The sequence below is a fragment of the Syngnathus scovelli genome, chromosome 6, assembly GCF_024217435.2.
Source record: "Syngnathus scovelli strain Florida chromosome 6, RoL_Ssco_1.2, whole genome shotgun sequence".
Taxonomy (NCBI): Eukaryota; Metazoa; Chordata; class Actinopteri; order Syngnathiformes; family Syngnathidae; genus Syngnathus; species Syngnathus scovelli.
In genome coordinates, this window is record NC_090852.1 from 2,159,464 (window position 1) to 2,183,256 (window position 23,793).

A 23,793-nucleotide genomic window follows, 5' to 3' on the forward strand; every position below is an offset into this window, starting at 1 on the left:
GAGGGGGGGTGGAAAAAGAGATTGTGGCTTCGTCTCGTAAGAAAAGAAACAAAAAGTAACGCACAAAGTGTTGCGTGCAGATATGGCTATATCAGCAAAACAGTTTAAGCAATATTCTGAGAGATAAAAAGAGAAAGTGACGTTCTTTAAGGAAGATCAGAAGGTTCATGACACATCGTTTGACGTGTTGTTTTCACGATCTGTTCTGGTGGACGCTGAGATGTCAGCAGTATCTTGTTTGACACAACCGTCATCTCGCCCCTGACCCAGCCGTAATCCTTCTGTTGTTGTACAAGATAAGAATAAGCAAGGCAAAGCAGCAAGCATACTGAACAGTAACATTATGAATAAGTACTCATTAGAGAACGCATGATAACATATATATACAATTTTTCTAACAAGCTTCTTTCACTTCCTAGATTAAAATTTCACATTTTCACTTTTAACATTGCGGTAAAATTTTGCAAAATTTCATTTTTCCCTTCTAATTTCTTCTAGTTTCTTTTTTCACTAACTCAACCCATTTCAACTTTTGATTGTTCATCTTATGCCTACCTATTCCAAAACTTCCCACTTACCAAAAATTTAAATGTTCTACTTTCAATTCACGCTCATTTTCACAAAATTCTTTCTATATTTTCATACATTTTCTGACCAATTCACCACATTCCAAATTTGAACATAATTTTGTAGCATTCCCTGAATTTTTATTCAGCCTCTTCACCTTCACACACAATTTCTACAGAAATTACAAATTCTAGTTATCATTGTTAATCCTCCGTGACCCTCGTATGGATATGCTGCACCAGTAATAGATAGATAGATAGATAGATAGATAGATAGATAGATAGATAGATAGATAGATAGATAGATAGATAGATAGATAGATAGATAGATAGATAGATAGATTGTTAATCCTAACCCCAAGTGCCTATCATAAATTAAATGTTGTCGTTTTGATAAAGGTCAATTAAGTTTAGCAATTCAGTCTTCTGTTGCCCGAATCCAAATTTTCACTGGTCCAATTACAAAATTTCATTATTTCAATTAGATTCATCATGTCTTCGAAATGCTAGGTTACATATAAAAATCTCATGATTCAAATGATTTAATTTTTATCGATCAATGTCCACTTTGCAAAGTTTCTGATCACACTGTCAAATAATTTATTATTAGTGCATCTTCACTGTCAATATCTATGTGTTTTTATCCCCATTTCAGTGTCAATAAGCAGCCTTATTATTCCCTTTTTTTTATCAAAACTTCTCAGTTATGTCGGCCCCAGCACCCAAACACGCTTCCATCCCTTTTGTCTCAAACTCCAGCAACTTTGTAATCCTTGAGCAGTCTTTAGCAAGGTGTCCAGTTTGACTTCATGTGACTCGTGCAAGTCTTTCGCAGCCTCACCTCTTAGAGTCTCATGATGATGATTCAGGCCTGGACCGTCCACCACTCTCAAATGCGTCCATCTTGTCTTTGTTTTTTTCAGTCCCATTTAAAAAAAACATTTTTTTAGGATCTGCAACTGTGTGTATTCCACCAACTAAATGGCTCTTTTCCTGTGAAGAGCTGTGCTTGCCCCTTTCAAGCATGATAATACTTCCTGTTGTTCTCACAAAGGTCAAAGGTGCCTCATGACCAGGGACAGTTCTCTGTTGATTTTGAGACAGCCAGTGGAGTAAGAAGACTCAGTTCAGGAATCGTGCCATGCGCTAGGGCAGAACACACTGGAACACAAATTTCACAAAACTATCTTCGTGTTATCAGTCTTCCTGTGTAGTATTTCTTCCTTACACCCCAAATCTTCCTATTAACATTTTGTATCTTATCATTTGCGCACACTCATCATCTTACTATAAAGCCGCCCTTATCAGCTTTTGTAAGCAAGTACATGGAGTATCAAAAGGACAAACAAACAAAAACATGGTAAGTGGTGAGTACAAACTTTGCATCGTCAGGGAACATTAATAAATTGATGATGTCACAGCCAAAAGCTCACATAATTCCGTACAAAATGACAAAATTGAAAGAATGATGAATGGATGAGGTGCGACAGTGTATGTGCAAGAATGGAGGAGAATGTTTACAGGAAGGTCACTTGGAGATAAAACCAGCAGGTGCCAGAGGGAGACAGCCAAGCCAAAGATGATCGTCAAGGCTGAAAGACGGAAAGAAAAACAACAGCCCCCACACATCGAATCGCCCATAATCAGCACCCAACCCCACGGAACCAGCTCTCACCAAACCAGCACCCACTCCCATGGAATCAGACTCTCCTGCGAACTTGCCCCACCCCAAAGACTCATCACCCATCAAACTCGGCCCACACTGGCATGTGCAACTGAATATAAGCTGACCAAAGAACCTTGAACGTTGCCTTTCTGAATGGAGACTTTCTGCTCTTGAAGGGCCCAGCGCTTTATTGTACTTTCCTGAAAACAGAGCTTTCTTAACAAGAATTGTGATTGAACTCAACCAACCTGTGTAAGTCTAATTTCTGCTTCAGTGTCTTAGCATTTTCCTAAATCTGAAGAAATCAAACAAGCACGCAGTGAGTAAATTGGATAACAGGTGATTGGCAATGGCTTTTGCCGTGAGGCGCAGATAGCGCGCTCCCTAAATTGTGGACAAAATCCAACAGTAGTTATCTTGAGCTCAGCTAGGGCGAGTGCGCTCTAGCAAATCAACGAATCCCTTTGGTCTTACCAAAGACAGATACATTTATCCGAGCGATAACAAATGCTTCAAATCAAAAATGGAAAAGGAGCCGCTGGTAAAAAGGGCGCGGTCATCTTGATTCCGGGCCTCAAGTGGTTACTCTGCACCGGTTTCAGAGTGACTTTAAAAGGATTGGCGTCCTAAAAAGAATAAATTAATCCTGTCTGAATTGATATCTTAGGGGCGGTTAGACTCGGCCAAATCTTTCCCCGACATGGTTTGGGGAGCCATGTCAGCTGCTGGTGTTGGTCCACTATGTTTCATCAAGTTTAGAGTAAATGCAGCTGTGTACCAAGAGATTTTAGAGCACTACATGCCGTCTGCTGAAAAGTTCTATGGAGATGATGATTTCACTTTCCACCATGATCTGGCACCTGCTCACAGTGCTAAAATCACCAGTAAATGGTGTACTGACCATGGCATTACTGTCCTCGATTGGCCTGCCAATTTTCCTGACCGGTCTCGTGCTCCCAACAATACCCCTAAAGTATTTTGTGCAGATGGCACTGAACTTGAGTTTGTAAATTGTTACAAATATCTTGGTTTATGGTTGGACTCGTCCCTCTCCTTCACTATCCACATAAAACACCTACAGTCAAAAGTTAAATCTCGGTTTAGCTTCCTCTATCGTAATAAGGCCTCCTTCACCCGTGCAGCTAGACACTCTCTTGTCAAAATGTCCATCCTGCCCATTTTTGATTATGGCGACATCATCTATAGGATGGCATCCCACTTCACTCTCAATAAACTGGACCCTCTTCACCACTCCGCTATCCGCTTCGCCACAGGTGCGCACTTCTCTACTCACCACTGTGATTTGTATAAATTAATTGATTGGACATCACTCCACACCCGACAACTTCACCATTGGTTTCACCTCATTTACAAATCCATACTCGGGATGTCACCTCCCTATCTCTCCTCCCTCCTGCACCGTCATCATTGTTCCCTCAATCTAAGGTCCAGTAATCTTATTAAATTCACCATACCCAAAGTACGTACAGTTTTTGGTCGAAACTCCTTCCATTTCTCTGCAGCTTATGATTGGAATACTATGCAAAATACCCTTAAATTCACTGTCATCACATCATTTACAGTTTTCAAACAAAAATTGCAATAAGTTTTAACCGACTCTTGCAGCTGTTAGTTTAAATATGTTGTTATATTGTATAGTTTTATCCTTCTTGGTTGTTGTTCTTTATTTTTGATTGTGTATGTATTTATATAACCTTGTTTTAAGTATTTATTTATTTTTTAGCACTCCGTCCCCCACCCTCCTCAAAGAGCCATTGTTCTTTGGGTCAGGCCGCAGTTCTTAATTGTTTGCCTGGGGAAATAAAGGTTGAATTAAAAAAAATTAAATCCTGGGCATCCATAACACCTCAGCAATGCCACAGGCTGATTGCCTATATGCCACGCCACATTGATGCAGTAATCCGTGCAAAAGGATTCCCAACCAAGTACTGAGTCTATTAAGGGACATTTTCAAATGTTTGATTTTGTTTTGCTGTTATAAATATTATTTTTTTTTTTACTTGGTCTGAGGAAATATCCTAGTATTTTGAGATCGTATTTTTGGGTTTTCTTAAGCTGTAAGCCATAATCAGCAATATTAAAATAATAAAAGGCTTGCAATATTTCAGTTGATTTGTAATGAGTCCAGAATGTATGACTTTTTTTTTAATTGCATTTCAGAAAATGAAGAACTTTATCACAATATTCAAATTTTCTGAGACAGTCCTGTATATTGGCATTGCAGAATGAGGCTTTCCATGCCCAGTAGTTCTCTGCCTTATCATCAAACTTTTGTCAGTTCTGTGGAGACAATCTGGTTTCTAGCGATGAACCTTGCGAGGTCAGCCATCGGGGAGCTGTGTCCATCTTGGACAGGCGGGTGGTGAGGTAAGGCAGGGTATAGGGCAGGAGTGGGCAGTCCATATTCTTCTCCCTACCATGATTGGGCGCAGGGTCGGAGTGGCATGTGGTACATACTTGCAGGTGCCATGGGTGGTTGACGTGGCTGTAGTCCTGGCTGTGTCGTCTTGGCGCTGGTGTTGGTCCCAGGGACTGTGTTGGTGTGCGGTTGTGCAGGCGATGTTATTGGATGCAGGGTGGACAGCGTCACAGGATGCATGGCGGACGGTGTCATTGGATGCATGGCGGACTGTGTCACAAGATGCATGGCGGACGGTGTCACTGGATGCATGGCGGACGATATCCCTGGATGCATGGCAGATGGTGTCCCTGGATGCATGGCGGACGATATCCCTGGATGCATGGCAGATGGTGTCACTGGATGCATGGCGGATGACGTCACTGGATGCATGGCGGACGGTGTCCCTGGATGCATGGCAGACGGTGTCACTGGATGCATGGCGGATGATGTCACTGGATGCATGTGGACGGTGTCACTGGATGCATGGCGGACGGTGTCACTGGATGCATGGCGGACAGTGTCACTGGATGCATGGCGGACTGTGTAACTGGATACATAGCAGACCGTGTCACTGGATGCATGGCGGACGGTATCCTGGCTGGCTGCATTGGAAGATGTGCTGGTGGAAGCTGGTGGCCTTGATTCATTTTTGACCATGGTTCCCCAACGCTGTAGTCACCTTCTAATTCGGGTTGAAGAACTGCCGCTTTGGCTGTTGCAGCCTCCATTTATTTTCAACACTGCAACACCTCCAATTCTGCTTCTGCTTTGGCAGGTCGTAATTCTGATTCAGCCTTTTGAAATTTCAGTGCCATTTCCCTTTCCGAAAAGGCTGCTTTGGTTCTTGCTGCCTTGGCTTTGGCTTTAAAAGTTGCTAGCACTGTGCTCTTACGAGAGCTGCGTGTTGATCCGTGTTGCGATGTTGAACGGACAGAGCCTGATGCCGATATCGCTGATCTCACCTCCCATTCCCCGTCCGGTTCAGTCTTACCAGGAGAATGTGGTGTTTCAGTTGTAGAATTCATGGCTTATAAAGCGGGGGACACTTCTGGGCAGATGGCGTGACGGCTTGGTGTGCCTGGGTTAGTGGTGTCATCTTGACGGCAAAGCTGATTTTTTATACTATCAGCTGGCGTTCTGTCTTCTTCACAGGTGAGGGCTCTACTGTTTTACTATACTAAACATGTAGGTATTCAGCTATCCAGCATGTGTAAACAGCTAGGCGAGGAGGTGTTGGAGAGCTTGCTCCTTGTTATTTGGAAGCCGTGGCCTGGGTTGAGCGAAATGGTAACACCGCTACCCAGCTGTTGCATTCGTTTTAATACACTTCCTTTTCCATAATGTCAACAAAGTATTTGTCCTCTACTGACATCGCTGGTTTGTCATCATCTCTCATTCTCTCAAAAACTGTTTGTCCTAGTTGATCGATGCCTCTTGTCAAATCTGCACTTATTATATTTAAGCGACCGGCTTCCCATTAAAGGGTTAAATAAGCCGGGGGTGAAGAGACTCGTCCGAGTTGCTAACCACCTTTATTAAGTTAATTCTGAAAGAATCGATCTAATCTCTTTATCCCGTTGAAGTCAAATGATGCTCGCATGCCGAGTAACTAAGGTCGAGACACGTCGTCAGAATGACCGCACCCTACTGGTGGCTCCCTTCTGTGATTTGTGGCTTTTGTTAAATCTCGGATATTTTTAGATGTCTTTGTTGAGACCTCAGGGATTCGTTGATTTACACTAGCGCACACTCACCCCAGCTGAGTTTAAGATAACTTATTCGAACCAGATCTGACAATACCTGATGTTAAGGATTAAAGCTGTCTTCACTTTAAAAAGAATTGAACAGATTTAAAGAATGACTATGATAGGGAAATAAGGAAAATTTAAAGTTTTAATTACTGCATGTAAAACCATGCTCAACATAGTTAATATGACATAATCGATAACCGAATTAAGGATTAAGAAGAAATTTAATGAATGAGCAAGAAAAAGAATTACAAGTCGAACAAACAACAATAATTCCAATCACCAAACTCAGAACAAAAGAGGAGACAAAAGGTCTAAAATCCTATTTGGTTGAACAAGTCGAGTGATAGGCTCTCCTTTGTTCCAAAATCCGAATTCTGTTTAACCTTCACATTCTGTTAGCTTTCTGCTGCCATCTGTGGTGTTAGCGGGTCATTTTGGACCATATTAAATCAGCCATAAAATACCCTAAAAACAATCTTTTATCATCCAATGTTTTTTTTAACTCTTGTTTAGATGGTTGGGCTCCCTTATCCATGAAAATATTGGTTTTAATAAAAGGCCGCCTGGGCCTTTGTTTTAACAGCATACCCCTCATTTTCAATGTCCAAAAAGTGGTCAAATGAACCTTAAGAGAAGAAGGCAACAAAATAATCAGTTGTTCTTTTACCTGTGTAACTGAGAGATATTAAAATACATGTCTTAAATGTTCAACAACAAAAAAAAAAAAACATTTTAATATTATCAAATATAGTAACATCTATGGTGTTTCCGGTCATTTTGGACCCGTATATATTTACTTCAAGGAAAGGGCAAAAACAAGTCTTTTTTTTCTACACAATAGAACTTTAACACAATATTAAACAATATGAAAAACAGAACAGTCATAAATAATAAAAAAATACAATAAAACAAAGATTTGCAAGGTCAAATAAACAACAACCAATCGAGAAAATCACACCAAAAGAAATCAAGTACTTGTTCTATAAATACTATGTGCAAAGAACATGCCTGTGTGTGTGTGTGTGTGTGTGTGTGTGTGTGTGTGTGTGTGTGTGTGTGTGTGTGTGTGTGTGTGTGTGCGTGTGCGTGTGTGTGTGTGTGTTTGTGTGTGTGTGTGCGCGCGCGTGCTTGTGTGTGTTTAGATGCATGTGTTGCAAAAAGTGACACTTTTAGTGTGTTCTCTGCAGATGTATTTCTTGCAGGTGAAGCACACTATGTAGGTTTTTCTGTCCATACAGCTAGGGCAGACCTGACACCTCTTTCTTTATGAGCAAGGTGGTCTCACTGGCATTGTGGCTGTTGCTCCTCCTTTGTTTTTGTTGTAGTCCAGGATGATGATGGGCTTTTTGTCTCTTCCTGATGACACAGCAGCATCTTTGTGAAGAGTGGACATCAGTATCACATTCCGTTGTTTTTTTGGACAATATGAAACAACAGTGGTGGTATCTGTGAAAACAAAATTGGAGGAAATTGGAGCCCGGTCCTTGACCAGCAATGTTTCAGTGGGCAGCTCAGGTTTATTTTTTTTTTTACTGTGCCCACCATGGTGAGTTTCCTCCTGAGAAGTTCTTGTCCAAGGTCATAGCTGGTAAAAAAAATGTCACAAGTGATGTTGTGACCCTGCAGTCCAGTAGTCAAATCAAGGACTACACGTTTTCCTTGTTTTTTTTCAGGGATGCCGCGTGCAGATTTGCCTGTGTAAATCTGTAGGTTCCACGCATAGCTTGTTTTAGCATCACAGGCTGCCCAGATTTTTATGCCATATTTGCCTGGCTTGCTGGGCATGTTTTGCCGGAATGGGCATTTTCCTCGGAAAGGGAGACGTTCATCCACTGTCACCTCTGGCCCTGAGTTGAACATCAGTGGAAGGAGTTGCACCCATCTCTCCCAAACATCCCTGATGGGAGCAAGTCTGTCAGATTTTGCTCTGGTGTCTCGATTTTCAAATCTGAGGACTCTTGAGACCATGTGAAAGGTCTGAAGAGACATTGTTGCCCGGAAAATATTTCTGCCCGTTGATATATCCCAGAGACTCTCAGTTGCCTCATTGCTGCATCTGTAAACTCCAGCAAGGAGGAGAACACCAATGTTGGCATCCAGGAACGTCTCATCAATGTCTTTCCACGTGTTGCCATAGACTTTTTTCCCCTCAAGGTTTGTCATAGCAATTATGACTTTTTTTAGTGACAATGGCAAAAAAAGATCAAAGCACGTTGTTGGATTTTGTCCACAATTTAGGGAGCGCGTTATCTGCGCCTCACGGCAAAAGCCTTTGCCAATCACCTGTTCTCCAATTTACTCACTGCGTGCTCGTTTGATTTCTTCAGATTTAGGAAAATGCAAAGACACTGAAGCAGAAATTAGACTTAGACAGATTGGTTGAGTTCAATCACAATTCTTGTTCAAAAAGCTCTGTTTTCAGGAAAGTACAATACAGCGCTGGGCCCTTCAAGAGCGGAAAGTCTCCATTCAGAAAAGGCAAAGTCCAAGGTTGTTAGATCAGTTTTATATTCAGTAGCACATTGTGGGCTGGGATTGATGGTCTTCGGGGTGGGGCAAGTTCGAAGGAGAGTCTGCTTCCATGGGAGTGGTGCTGGTTATGGGCGATTCGGTGTGTTGGTGGGGGGCTGTTGGTGTGTGTGTGTGTGTGTGTGGAGGGGGCTGTTGTCTTCCATCCCGTCTCTCGGCCTTGGCGATCATCTTTGGCCGAGTTCTCGGGTGGCTCCTTCTGGCACCCACTGGTTTTATCTCCACGTGACCTTCCTGTGAACATTCTTCTCCAATCTTGGACATACACTGTCGTACCGCATTCAACCGTATCTTTTCTTTGTTAGACAAACTATTTCCCTCTGTGCAGAGCGTTCAGTAGTAATCAAAAACTGGCGTCTAGCATTAGTCAAAACATAAGATACAATCAAGTACTGAACGGTCAAGACGACTCTGGCCGTGTCCATGATTCAGAGAAAAAACATCAGGCATGCATTCCACAGTTCCTTAAGGGTCATTAAGCTATTTAGGCAATATATCAAAAGTCATTTGTTATTTCAAAGTCCTCAGAAATATATATATCAGATCATAAAGTTATAAAAACCTTTCTCATCACCACTTATCAAAAATGTCTAGTTATGTCTTCTTTATTGATTTGGTGTGTACGTATAATTATATGCTTCAAATGTTTCTTTTATTTATTTAATATGTGAATATACTTGTCTGCTTATGTACTTTATTCAATGAGGTTTGAGCATATCTGTTTTTGTAGCGAGGCAGGACTTTTTGTATTTCGACCTCATTCCTTCACTCCCTCTGTTGACCTCAGTTTTACTGAGGTCACCAAAATCGTTGATGCCACCAGGGTCCCTCTGTTGGCACACCACGTCCCTCTGTGGAGCCGCCAATGAGTGAGAAAAATAAATATAGATAAAATTCATACCCAGACATTTGTAAAAGATGGAGAGTGGAAAGGCAATTGGCCTAGACGACATTCCAGTGACAGCATGGAACTATCAAGGAGAGATGGCAGGGGAGATTTTTAAAAAGCGAGAAGTTCCCCGGAAAGGTGTTGACTTCTATTCCTTATTTCAGACCACGGCGATGCGCAGAACTGTAGTAGCTACAGAGGTGTTGTTATGTTGATTAAGCAAAGCATGAAGTTATCGGAAAGAATGTTAGAAGCGAGGCTTGGAAATCTACTGGCCAAAATAATGGAGAGTGTGGCAGAGACAAAGATAGGACATGCAGATGGTTGGTGGTACAGAAAGATATGGAAACGATCGCTCAGCAGTCGCGGCCCCTAACAGGAGCAGCCGAAAGAAGTGGAAGATAAGAAAGAAAATGTGCAAGAGAAATACATAAACAAATAACGAAATACATACATACATACATATATAGTACATACATATAGACAGACAGACATCAAACGATTGCCCATTCGGTCACTCAGCCCTTCAGTCAGTCACTCAATGAATCACTCAATCAATCAATAAACCAACCAATCAATCAATCAACCAATCAATCAACCACTCAATCAATCAATCAATCAATCAAACAAACAATCAATCAATCAATCAATCACACAGGTGTTAACTAATGTGTAATTGTATTGCAAGCAATTTGAACTCTAATGGAATATGATGATGTCCATATCTGTTTTATCAAATTCTAATCCTACTTTACCTTTGTATAAGGCATAGGTGTCAAACTCAAGGCCTGGGGGCCAGATACAGCCCGCCACATGATTTTATGCAGCCCGCGAAGACAAATTGTGCTTTTTATTCACGTGTCATTACTCGAATTGCAAATTGTCTTTACTTTTAATAATATTTGATTTTTAAATATTAGACCAGTTTTTATTTGTCTGATTTGAAAGCAAGTTACTTGCCAGTTTGTTTTGTAGCTTTTACTCTATATAATGTGAGGTGCTCACACATTTATTTGGGTAGGACAGTCATACCGTTCCTCCGAAAGAAGCTATGACTACACTGCGGCCCGTGAACAAATGAGTTTGATCCCCCTGGTACAAGGGATAGCCTTCTCATTGATCAATCACGTATCTTAAATCATGCTTTTCCTCCTTTGAAGCGACTATGTACTTCAAACCCAAACGGCACCATTTTATAGGGAAAAAACTTGTCGAATCTATTTGTTTCCGACATAATACTTCCGCAATCATCTTAAATTTGTTCAGTTTATCAATCCCTTCCATTGTTTATCCTGCAAATGAATCACGTGAATGATGTGTTATTCAAACTTTAACGTTCATAATCCATCCATCCATCCATCCATTTTCTGAACCGCTTAGTCCCCACGGGGGTCGCGGGCGTGCTGGAGCCTATCCCAGCCGTCATCGGGCAGTAGGCGCGGGACACCCTGAACTGGTTGCCAGCCAATCGCAGGGCACACAGAGACAGACAACCAATCGCACTCACACTCACACCTAGGGACAATTTGGAGTGATCAATCGGCCTACCAAGCATGTTTTTGGAATGTGGGAGGAAACCGGAGTGCCCGGAGAAAACCCACGCGGGCCCGGGGAGAACATGCAAACTCCACACAGGGAGGGCCGAAGGTGGAATCGAACCCGCACCCTCCTAACTGTGAGGCGGACGTGCTACCCAGTGCGCCACCGAGCCGCCACGTTCATAATACACCTGTTCCCAATTTGTTTGGAGTCTGTATGTTATTGTTGTAATTTTTTACATTTAATACTCTCCCACCTATTTGATCCTATCTTGTGAAGGTCTACAGTTTATTATAAGCTATTTTGAAACTCTTCACACTTGTTACCAGGCTTTGGCTCCATCTCATGATGTTGTCTCCCATTCACTTCATTTCTGCCGAGCTGCTTCTTCTCCTCTGTCCAGCATGTTGAAGACTTAAAAACCATCAAATCTGAAAACACTTAAAATCTCACAATTCCCCCCTTTGTTTTATTTATTATTTTTTCTTCTACCTCCCCCTTTTGACACATTCTAAAAAATGTGTCACAATGGTTATAAAGTAAAAATAACAATGTCCATGGTGACATACCCATCGCCAGCTGGACTTCGGTGTACCTCCAGATGCCATCCTAGCCTGGAATCACCAATTCTCAGTCCCTGAAACTCGACTGGCAGCATCTCACATGGCTGTATGAACAAAAGCCACCACCCACCTGTAGCTGTGCATGCAGCTCTCCGTACAATAAACATCCATAATACCAAAAAATAAAATTCATAATGATAAAAATAATAATCCACACACGGGCGCATGTCAAACGCATGAAATAGAAAATTGGAGCCTGCCGAGCCTGTCATGAAACCGATCACATTTACAGACTCATTATGAAAAGTAAGGGGTTAGTTGTTAATGCATGTTCACAGACATGACACAAAATTCTCCAAGACTGCAGTTGACAACCTGCAAAGTAAAGCAAGTTTAACAAATAAAGCACAATCTGCTCCCTGGGTTGCTGTTAGAGGCTGCAATACAATTAGGTAAAACATCAAAACAAAGCAAGTCATCACAAATTCCGTCACATACATTTCGTCACACTGTCAGGTAAGTCCAGAGTTGTTGTCATACACTGTCTTGGCTCAGAGTCTTGACTGTCAATGCTGGTATAGTCATGTCTGGTCACAATCTTGAAATGGGCCTTCTCCATTGAAGTCTTTTGTTGTCAATGGTGCCCCAGAGTAATCCTAAACCCATATTTAGTCCAAAATGAGCCCTGATCAATCTTGCTTTTTCAAATCTGTAGTATCTCTATATTTTTCAGGTGAGAGGAATGTTATCCTCTGCTGTGATCACATCACCCCAACCTTGAATCATGTTAACCATTCACAATACACAAACCCCATCCCAAGTACAGACTTGACATTCATACAGCATTACAGACAAACTGTCATCCCACAACACACACATAAAACATACAATATTAAATTGTAAAAAGAACACTCCCTACGCAAAATTTTCTCCTCAATTAAAATTTCCCTTTTTTATTTTAAATCCAAAATTAATATCTAATATTCTGGTCTCCTGTCCTCACATCGTTTGCCAATATGCATAATACTGGAACATGATTTAACTCCCCATTTAGTTTGCTCACATCTCACACAGACTATTTGACACTTTGTGTTGAGCTGTAACTTCAATATTTCCACCTTCCCATATTTCTTCCACTAAACAGTTCCATTTTGCTTTCAGTTTAAATTCATCCCTCCAAATAACTACCTCTGGCAAAGAACCAAAAATTTTTAGAGCACTCCCTTTTACTGTTACCTTGTTCCTTCATTCATCTTCTCACAAGCATTACTGACCCTCCTAAGAAATAATGATACTGAAAAATGATACTCCTGCCACTTACACTATAACCTTGGATTATCGTTCTCATTTTTTGTTGATGCCAATTCTTAGAATTAAAAAAAATACTTACTCTTGATAATTGAGTCACGCTATATAAAAAATTTTGAAAACCTTCTTCCATGTTCCCCCTTTGTACCTATCAAAACCAATTAGAAATATTTTTGCTGTCATGATCATCATTGTGGCCCTCACACTTATTGTTCTTGTATTTTAAATTGGCAATTTTTGTACATTCGGAGCCCTTTGAGACTTGCTTGTGGGCTATATAAATAAATTTGAATTGCCTTGACTTTATTATTAATCAACTTCTTCTGCATTCTTCTTCCTTTTATTTTATTTTTATCTTAACTACTTCCACATAATTCATCTGCTTTATTCCATTACACTTTTAACCTCCTAGATTCAAATTCAAATTTCACATCCTCACTTCCAACATTGCGGTAGAATTTTATTTTTTCCCTTCGAATTTCTTCTAGTTTTCCTTTTTTCTTTTTTTTTTTTTTCACTGACTCAACGCATTTCAATTTTTTAACTGTTCATCTTATGCCTACCTATTCCAAAACTTCTCACTTGTGGAAAATTTCAAATTTTCAACTTTAAAATTCACGCCCAATTTTACAAAATTCTTTTTATATTTTTATCAATTTTCTAGCCAATTCAACACGTTCGAAATTTAAACAATCTTGTAGCTTTCCCCGAATTTTTATTCAGCCTCTTCGCTTTCACACCCAATTTTCTACAGAAATGAATAATTCTAGTTATTATTGTTAATCATCCGTGGCCCTCGTAAGGACAAGCTGCACCAGTAATGGATGGATGGATGGATTGTTAATCCTAACCCCAAGTGCCTATCATAAATTGCCATTTAAATCAATTGTCACAAGGGTCATGTCATTGTATTGGTTATTTAAAGCCCTACTGTATTACTATTTTGCTGACTATCCAGAATTCCAACTTTCTTATGGCCCCTCACCCCTTCAAGCTGAAATATGCATCCTATAAATCAGTCGCAGTGGATGTGTAATTAAATTCTGTTGTTTTGATAAAGGTCAATTAAGTTTAGCACTTCAGCCTTCTGTTGCCCGAATCCAAATTTTCACTGGTCCAATTATAAAATTTCATTATTTCAGTTAGATTAATTATGTCTTCGAAATGCTAAGTTACATATAAAAATTTATGATTCAAATGATTTAATTTCTATTGATCAATGTCCACTTTACAAAGTTTCTGATCACGCTGTCGTATAATTTGTCAGTGCATCTTCACTTTCCATATCTATGTATTTTGTTTTTTATCCCCGTTTCAGTGTCAATAAGCAGCCTTATTATTCCCTCTTTTATCAAAACTCCTCAGTTATGTCTGCCCCAGCACCCAAACACACTTCCATCCCTTTTGTCCCACACTCCACCAACTTTGTAATGCTTCAGCAGTCTTTAGCAATGTGTCCAGTTTGACTTCATGTGACTCGTGCAAGTCTTTAGCAGCCTCTCCTCTTAGATTCTCATGATGATGATTCAGGGCTGGACCGTCCGCCATTCTCAAATGCGTCCATCTTGTCTTTGTTCTTTCAGTCCATTTTCTTTTTGATCTGCAACTGTGTGTATTCCACCAACTATATGGTTCTTGTCCTGTGAAGAGCTGTGCTTGCCCCCCTTCAAGCATGATAATAGTTCCTGGTGTTCTCCCAAAGGTCAAAGGTGTCTCATGACCAGGGACAGTCCTCTGTTGATTTTGAGGCAGCCAGTAGAGTACAAGGACTCAGTTCAGGACTTGTGCCATGCTCTAGGGCAGAACACACTGGGACACAAATTTCACAAAACGATCTTCGTGTTATCAATCTTCCTGTGTAGTATTTGTTCCTTACACCCCAAATCTTCCCATTAACATATTGTATCCTATCAGTTGCGCACACTCATCATCTTACTATCGAGCCGCCCTTATCAAAAGCTTTTTTTTTTTTTTTTTTTTTTTGAGTAATCCATCCACCCTACCCATTAACACGGCTAAAATCCTTGTTCCAGTGTTTATCATCAAATAAAGTTCCGAAATCCTTTGTAATAAACTGTAATGTAATTTAACAATCTACCAACATGGTTGTATATGCGGTGAATGTTATTGTTCAATCTATAGGTCATACAGCGCCGGTGTTCCAAATATGACACTCCTCCTTGATTTAACATCTCATAAGTTATTATTGTCAGCAGCGCTAAAGGATAGCGCTTGGAAGTGAATGTCTTATCGCCCAATTTAAAACACATGCCACATTTGAGCTAGTATTCATTCCTTTATTTATTTCCCATCCTCATGTTAGCTGGCATGTGTCAGAATTAAAATGGAATTTTGCTTTTAATTTTAAGTCTTTCAAAATTGCGATATCCTTACTGCACCGAGATAAACTGTTAAATATATCTTTAAAAACAAACAAAAACAATCTATGCTCCTGCACAGACTCTTAAAAGTGGCACCCAAATGCCAGATTACAAATCAAACCTCCTCCTTCACTCTCACATTTTTGATAAAACAGTCTACTTATCTAGACACTGTCATCACATACGAAATAATGGCCTGCAAATTAAATATAATGCTGTGGTCCCTCAAAACATGTGACTAGGATTTGGACAATTATTAACCCCCATCAATTGATCAATTATCTCCTCACTAAATTCCTAGCCTGTTAACCTATCTGCATAAAGAAGACATTTACAATGCAGGGGATAAGAGAATAACAAGGAACACCTTAACAATAAACCCAAGGAAAACCTAACAATAAACAAAATAAACCCAAACCACAATCAAAACCAAATAAACTAGGCCCATGACCTATGTAGACCAACACAGTACTCCAAATATTTCCCCATTAAAATTTAAGCCTTTTTGTGTAGAGCACCATTGATTTCTAATCATTGACCTAATTTTATCCTTAATTTAATCCCAATCACGAATGCCCACTTGATACTTTACTTGGTGTTCTTTTGATAAAAAGTGCCCCCCTTGCAATGTCGTTTTTATTTGTTGTTTTTAACTCTAAGTGATTCAAATCTTTGACTTATCCTTACATGTCCTTGTATAGTCTTATGTCATAACCAATCAATAATTCCTCCTAAATTTAAAATCTGCAATCATAATTTAATTTTATCCAATTCTACAATGTGTGTTCTCTCTTACTCTCACATTTTTATGAGGGCTGGGCACTCTCTTCGTTGGACGAGTTTCTGACCACAACCCTCAGATTATTCTATCATTTCTAATTTTTACATTTACAATGCAAATCTGATAAACCATTGTCTAGCACACCGTTTCCGTGGACCAATTTAACACAATTCCATCCTTTATAACGAACTGATACACAAAGACAAACATGCACATAAACAAACACACGGGCCCACAACATAGACATGACAATCTTCCCAGCTGATACAAGGGTGGGGGGGAGGCAACTGAAGTGCGGAGAGCCTCGCCACCAATGTAACCCCCCACCTCTGTCCAAAATATGCATTTGTGCCCACCTGACCGTTTGGCCCAAACTTTAGAGCCGCACCCTTTTGAAAACAAAAATGGTTACAGTTTAACCCCACCACACAATGGGATATAACCTTCATGCTAATTAAATATACATTCTTTATCAAAGTCTTGTTAAGCCATTTTTCTGACTCCAACTCTCATGCAAAATCAAAATAAAATCAACAATTTTATACAAATCAACTTATTGTTCTTCATGAACCACAAATCACTTCCATCCCATGAACAGCACCACAACTAATCACTCACTTCTTCAGCTGCGCCGCTGTCCCATCTGACAGCCAAGCCTGCTTTCCACACAATATCATCATAGACACACTTCAACAATTATGTAGCGACCTGGTTAACCCAGTTACCCTTCGCCCTAGACAACAATATAAGTCTCTAAGGTCGCACTATTGAGGTCGCCAGGCATCCGTCCTGCTATATCAGCGATGCCTTCACCATTTTTTTTTAATTTTTTATTAATTTTTCACGAGTCCCCGACTCGTATTGGTGGCCTGGCCGATCCAATCGACCCCGACTTTAGGCAACAGTATAAGTTCCTAAGTGTCTACTACTGAGGCCACTCAGGTGCCCATATGCTAGTCACTGGCATCCCACAAGTTCCAGCGGTGTGAGCGCCCTTTGCTGATCAGACAAAGTCCTCACCACCTTTCTCTTAATTCACCACGACTCGGACATCCCAGATGTCCCTCGCCTTAGACAGCCCTATAATGTTCTAAGGTCACACTATTGGAGTCGCTCGGCATCCGTACTGCTATATCAGCGACGCCTTCACCTGTTTTTGTATTTTTAATTTTTTCCACAAATCACTTTTACCAAGTTCCACACAAACACACACTTCTATACAACCACCATTCCTGAACACAGAGCTGAAATTATTAATTTTTGTATTCCGCTTTCACTCCACAATATTGCTGAACTGGGAGAGAGAAAAAAAGTTTCCCCCTTACCTTTTGTGCCGATCGGACTGCAATACTGTTGAGCAAGAGCGGAGAACGAAGAATCCTTTGTGGAGCATGCACTTTCCCTTCTGAAGAAATCACGTCGGATGGTCACCATTTGTTGGATTTTGTCCACAATTTAGGGAGCGCGTTATCTGCGCCTCACGGCAAAAGCCTTTGCCAATCACCTGTTCTCCAATTTACTCACTGCGTGCTCGTTTGATTTCTTCAGATTTAGGAAAATGCAAAGACACTGAAGCAGAAATTAGACTTAGACAGATTGGTTGAGTTCAATCACAATTCTTGTTCAAAAAGCTCTGTTTTCAGGAAAGTACAATACAGCGCTGGGCCCTTCAAGAGCGGAAAGTCTCCATTCAGAAAAGGCAAAGTCCAAGGTTGTTAGATCAGTTTTATATTCAGTAGCACATTGTGGGCTGGGATTGATGGGCGATGAGTCTTCGGGGTGGGGCAAGTTCGAAGGAGAGTCTGCTTCCATGGGAGTGGTGCTGGTTATGGGCGATTCGGTGTGTTGGTGGGGGGCTGTTGGTGTGTGTGTGTGTGTGTGTGGAGGGGGCTGTTGTCTTCCATCCCGTCTCTCGGCCTTGGCGATCATCTTTGGCCGAGTTCTCGGGTGGCTCCTTCTGGCACCCACTGGTTTTATCTCCACGTGACCTTCCTGTGAACATTCTTCTCCAATCTTGGACATACACTGTCGTACCGCATTCAACCGTATCTTTTCTTTGTTAGACAAACTATTTCCCTCTGTGCAGAGCGTTCAGTAGTAATCAAAAACTGGCGTCTAGCATTAGTCAAAACATAAGATACAAACAAGTACTGAACGGTCAAGACGACTCTGGCCGTGTCCATGATTCAGAGAAAAAACATCAGGCATGCATTCCACAGTTCCTTAAGGGTCATTAAGCTATTTAGGCAATATATCAAAAGTCATTTGTTATTTCAAAGTCCTCAGAAATATATATATCAGATCATAAAGTTATAAAAACCTTTCTCATCACCACTTATCAAAAATGTCTAGTTATGTCTTCTTTATTGATTTGGTGTGTACGTATAATTATATGCTTCAAATGTTTCTTTTATTTATTTAATATGTGAATATACTTGTCTGCTTATGTACTTTATTCAATGAGGTTTGAGCATATCTGTTTTTGTAGCGAGGCAGGACTTTTTGTATTTCGACCTCATTCCTTCAACGTCTTTATGACTTTTTTAGTGACAATGGCAAAAAAAGATCAAAGCACGTCTTGATGTCACTACTCTTGTCACAGCAAACCTCGTGACCCCTGGGGTCATTTTGATGATGTTTCCAGCAGCTGTCCTTCCATGCACATCAGGAGGAACTATTGGTACTCAACATCATCTTCGTCCTCAGAGGCCTGCTCATCTCCATCTCTAAAATCCTGTGTGTCCTCTCCCTCATTTGCAGCAAAGATGTTATCCAAAGCTTCATTTGCAGTCAATCTTCTCCTCATTGTTGCATCCTGTGAATTGGAGATGTGTACTCTGGAAGTCACCACCTCTACACTCAAATGGCTTGACACGCCTGGACATGTCTCCCTTTGTTTGTTCTCGCAAAAAGGCAAAGAGAAACGCCCCTAAATGAAGCTCAAGTGGCTGTTGGTTGATTGTGTATTTATGATTTCATTTTTGGCATTTTTTATTGTTTTATAATCTAAAATTTTAACCTGGTCAAAATGACCCGAATACCACAAAAGCAATTTTTTTCACCAAAGCACTTTATAATTTAGTCAAAAATAAATAAATATATATATATATTTTGTTTAAATGGAAGTCCCTGACAAAGTCAAAAAGTTTCAACGCAAAAAAACAAATGTATGAAGTACTTTTATGCATGCTAAAACTCAAAACGGGTCCGTAGTTACCCAAACACAATGGGAAGGTTAAAAAGAGGAAAGGTCTGCTGATGAGGAGATTAGCCAACGCCGTTACATTGCCGTCTTCCCCTTTCTGCCAGAAGCAGTTGTCTCCTCTGCCTACCTCTAAGCTTAAAATTTGACAAAGTCCAATTCGAAGCTTAACATTTGACAAAGTCCAATTCGAAGACTCCAGAAATTCATTTTAGTAGATTTTGGTCCAATCTCAAAAAGCACGAAAAATCCATCTTCGTCTAAGCGGCGTTCTTTACTCCGGGCAGCAACAGGGCCATCGTCCTGACCAGGAAGAGCCATTCTCTCGTCCGAAGCCAAGCTTTTATAGGCTCATCAGCTCCTCTGGCATTACCTGATCAGAATGTGTGGAATGTCTGTAATGCCTGGTATGCTAGTAATGCATGACCTCATCTGATTTTCCAGCTGATATTTTAGTAATGCTGTCTCAGTGGATTTCTCAGTTGATATGTGAGGGTTACGCAATCTTCACCTGACTCTCAGCTGTGAACCACTGGTTGCCTTGGCAACTTTGCTCAAAACAGCAACCATTGCGCATGGCTGTTCTCTGCTGCTGTTTCCTGTTTTGCTCGTTCTTTCACTATTAACCCTTGATGTCTCCTCTCAACTTAATACATTCAGGTATAGATAGAACACCAGTGTTAAATACAGGTTGGATAAAACATTGCAACATTAATATATATATCTTGTCTAGTAAAGATCAACTTAACACATAATCATACTGTCAAATTGTGCACTTATCTAATGTAAGTGACCGGCTCTCCGTTTAAAGGGTAAAATTCTGTATTTTAGCCCCTCTGCTGTAACACAGTATGTAGGGGAGACGAGAATTTATTTAAGCCGGTATGGAAAGAAGATTCGTTCCGAGTCTAACTGCTGTTCAAGTAATCAATCTATTGTTAGATTAATTCTGTCATTTCCGGACTCCAGTCCCTTTAAAATCAAAAAGACCCCGGTGTTGAGTAATTACTTGGTCGAGACTCGGGATCAAATTGATCGCAGCCGTTTCAGCTGCTCTTCTTTCCTATAAGATTTGGGGCTTTTGTTAACCGCTCGGAATAGATTTAGCTGTCATTGTTAAGACCGCGGGGACTCGTTTATTTCCACTAGTGTGCACCCACGCTAGTTGAGCTTAAGTTAACTGTTTCGAACCAAATCTGACACTCCTTGATATCAGGATTAAAGCTGTCTTCATTTAAAAAAGAACTGAACGGTTTACAGTATGACTATGATAGAGAAACAAAAGATATTTAAAGCATAAAAGATCTAAATAATCATTAATCGAAATTACTTGATTATAAAGTAAAAATTTAATGAATAAGCAAGAAAAAGAATTACAAGTCTCAATTGTTCGAACAACCAACAATAATTCCACTCACCAATCTCAATAGAGCAAAAATTATTCAGTCTCGAAGTTCTTTCGATTGAAAACTCAAAAATATAGTAAAAAAGGGTAAGAGGCAAGAGGTCTAAAATGCTGTTTCGTGGAAAAGTACAGTGATCAGTTCTCCTAGTTCCAAAAATCCTAATTCTGTTTAAAAGAACAGGCTGGCCTAAAGAAGGGAGATGACGACTTCCTAAAAATGGCTCCTCTCTCCTGCACCGAGGTCTGCCTCTCCTAGCCTGTCTTTAAGCTTAAAATTTGACTAAATCCAATTCGAAGACTCTAGAAATTCATCTTAACGGACCTTGGGTTAACCTCAGAAAGAATGAAATCTATCTTTGTCTAATCGGCGTTCTTGACCCACGGGCAGTAGCCTGCAAGGGCAAACCCCTGACAGGGAGAGCCAACCGGGCGAGAGAGAGCTCCGCTCTGTCAGAACGAACCATTTATACCAGTTCAGCCCGTGGGTCCTATGCCAGCTTGGTCACGTACCAGTTTTTTTTTCCATGATGTCATATATTGTCCTCAGATGACAATGCTTCTAGAATAGACTGCACCTGTATCTCGGGCGATCTCAACCGGATTCAACCAGATGAGGTGACCATGTTCTCAGGGATGTAACCATTTTCTCAGGGATGCTTCATCCTGTTTCTGACGTCAAAATCTAGTCGATGACTTTTTAAACTACTAATTTACTATGTTAGGTCAATCTGACTTTGGCATCATCGTCTGGTGAAATTTGGAACGGGAATGGAGGTTGACTGGTTCAACCAACAAACTCCCCTTTACCAGTTTAACAATAGTTAATTTTGAAGAACTAACTTTTAAATAATCCTTACTCAGGCCCCCTCCTTCAGGTCTTCCATGTCAAGCTTTGTCACCAGTTTCTGGTGAAATTTGGAATTTCATCTGGGCCAATTTGTCTGGGCTAAATCCAATACACATTCATGCACCATCTTTTACCATCCTATCCACCTTGTAACTTGACAATACTTAACCATAATAATGGGTTCTTACAACTTTAACATATATATTGATCTTGCTCAAGATGTTACAGCTTAAAATTATGGCATAGCAAAATCATATTCCAAAATTATGTGTTACTACGTGTTTGAACAGGTAGTGTCCTCCCAATTGCTAACAATTTAACTTATTAGATTTGTTAGTTTCCATCAGGTCACCCCTATGTCAAGCTTTAACACCATCTCCTGGTGAAATTTTGGAACTACTACATGTTTTAGAATAGCCAATGTGCCTGGGCCAAATTCGATACCCAATTATACACCATCTTGTACCACCATGCCACTTGACACTCTGTATTTACTTTCCCCTTGAGGTGTAAGTGTGTCATTTTGCTGGTGGCTGCAATCACTCGACTCTTTGATTTGAAAGGCGTTACGGCATGGGCTAAGGTAAGAAGCATGGCCGCTTGGAAGAACATGGGTTTTGAAGACGTTGACATTAGTGGGCTTATGTGTCCTCCCGAGACAGGCTTCTCCAACTATAACCTAACCCAGGTCTAAACGCTGTGAATATGGCATACTGTGTGGACCATTGATTCTTTCTCTGACATTGTGCACTTGTATAATGTCTCTTCCCAAGAGCAGGAGAATAGGTACCTGTTCTACTGGAGGAATTGTGGCTGCTACCTTCTGCAAGAACTTCATGGCAACTTGTGGAGATGGGATCGCTCTCCTATCATCAGGAATCATGTCGCATTCGATCATGTTTGGGAGTGGGAGTTTAACGCTGCCATCCACTGACTCAATAACAAAGTTAATTGCAGTTCTGCCAAAATTACAGTCCTGAGCAGGTTCTGAGCTTCTACATGTCTGAGTGTGACTTTATGTTAAAAAGCTAAAAAAACTGCGACTTTGCTAATGACTACTTTGTTCGTCAAGTACTGCGTACATCTTTACTGCCTGTTCTCGTTTACCGTCTGGATAGACTAGCACAGGGCTTATTTTTGAGCATGAATGTGTGATTTCTCCATCACCACAGATTTCTGTACATTTAGAGACAACAGAGACACTTACTTTCTGTATCTCCCTGCCATAAAAAAAATTAATAAATTCTTGAATCACTTTGTTCAGCCTCATTGTTTTCAACTTGAGTCGGGGGTGGACCTGGGTGCAACACTGATACATGTCTATCGCTACCCCAGTCTGTGCACTTTATCTCCACCTTGCAGTCCTTTGCTAAATGCTGAGTAGAGCCACAACATTCTCCCAATCCTGTTGTCTTTAAATGGTTTACGTTCATCTATGGGTTTTGCTCTGAACCTTTTGCACTTTTTAAGTGGGTGTGGCTTCTTATGTAATATACATAGCTTGTCAGGACTCTCTGTGAACTTCTTGTAACTGGGTTGAGGGTAACTGGAATTCACAGGTATATCTGTTCTGTGCACGCTTACCACTTGCCTGTCATTGACTTTGAAGCTTTTCTCATTTTTGAAGCTTGTGTTGGCAGGAGATGTAATGAACAAACTGGGCAGGATGGGAGTGGACCCATACATGGTGACCTGGATCTCCAGCTACCTCACAGACAGGCCACAGTACGTCAGACTAAAAGACACCATCTCTGACACTGTGGTCAGCAGCACTGGAGCCCCACAGGGCACAGTGCTGGCCCCTGTACTCTTCAACCTGTACACCTCAGACTTCTGTTACAACTCTGAGCTGTGTCACATACAGAAGTACGCGGATGACACAGCCATTGTCGGGTGTATCAGGGACAACAGAGAGGAGGAGTATAGGAGCCTGGTGGGAGATTT

General features: G+C 40.7%; 1 pseudogene; it reads right to left on the minus strand.

The window, feature by feature from the left end:
* Nucleotides 1-4,527: 4,527 nt before the first annotated feature.
* On the minus strand, nt 4,528-22,747 carry LOC137840371 (piggyBac transposable element-derived protein 4-like; annotated as a pseudogene).
* Nucleotides 22,748-23,793: the final 1,046 nt, after the last annotated feature.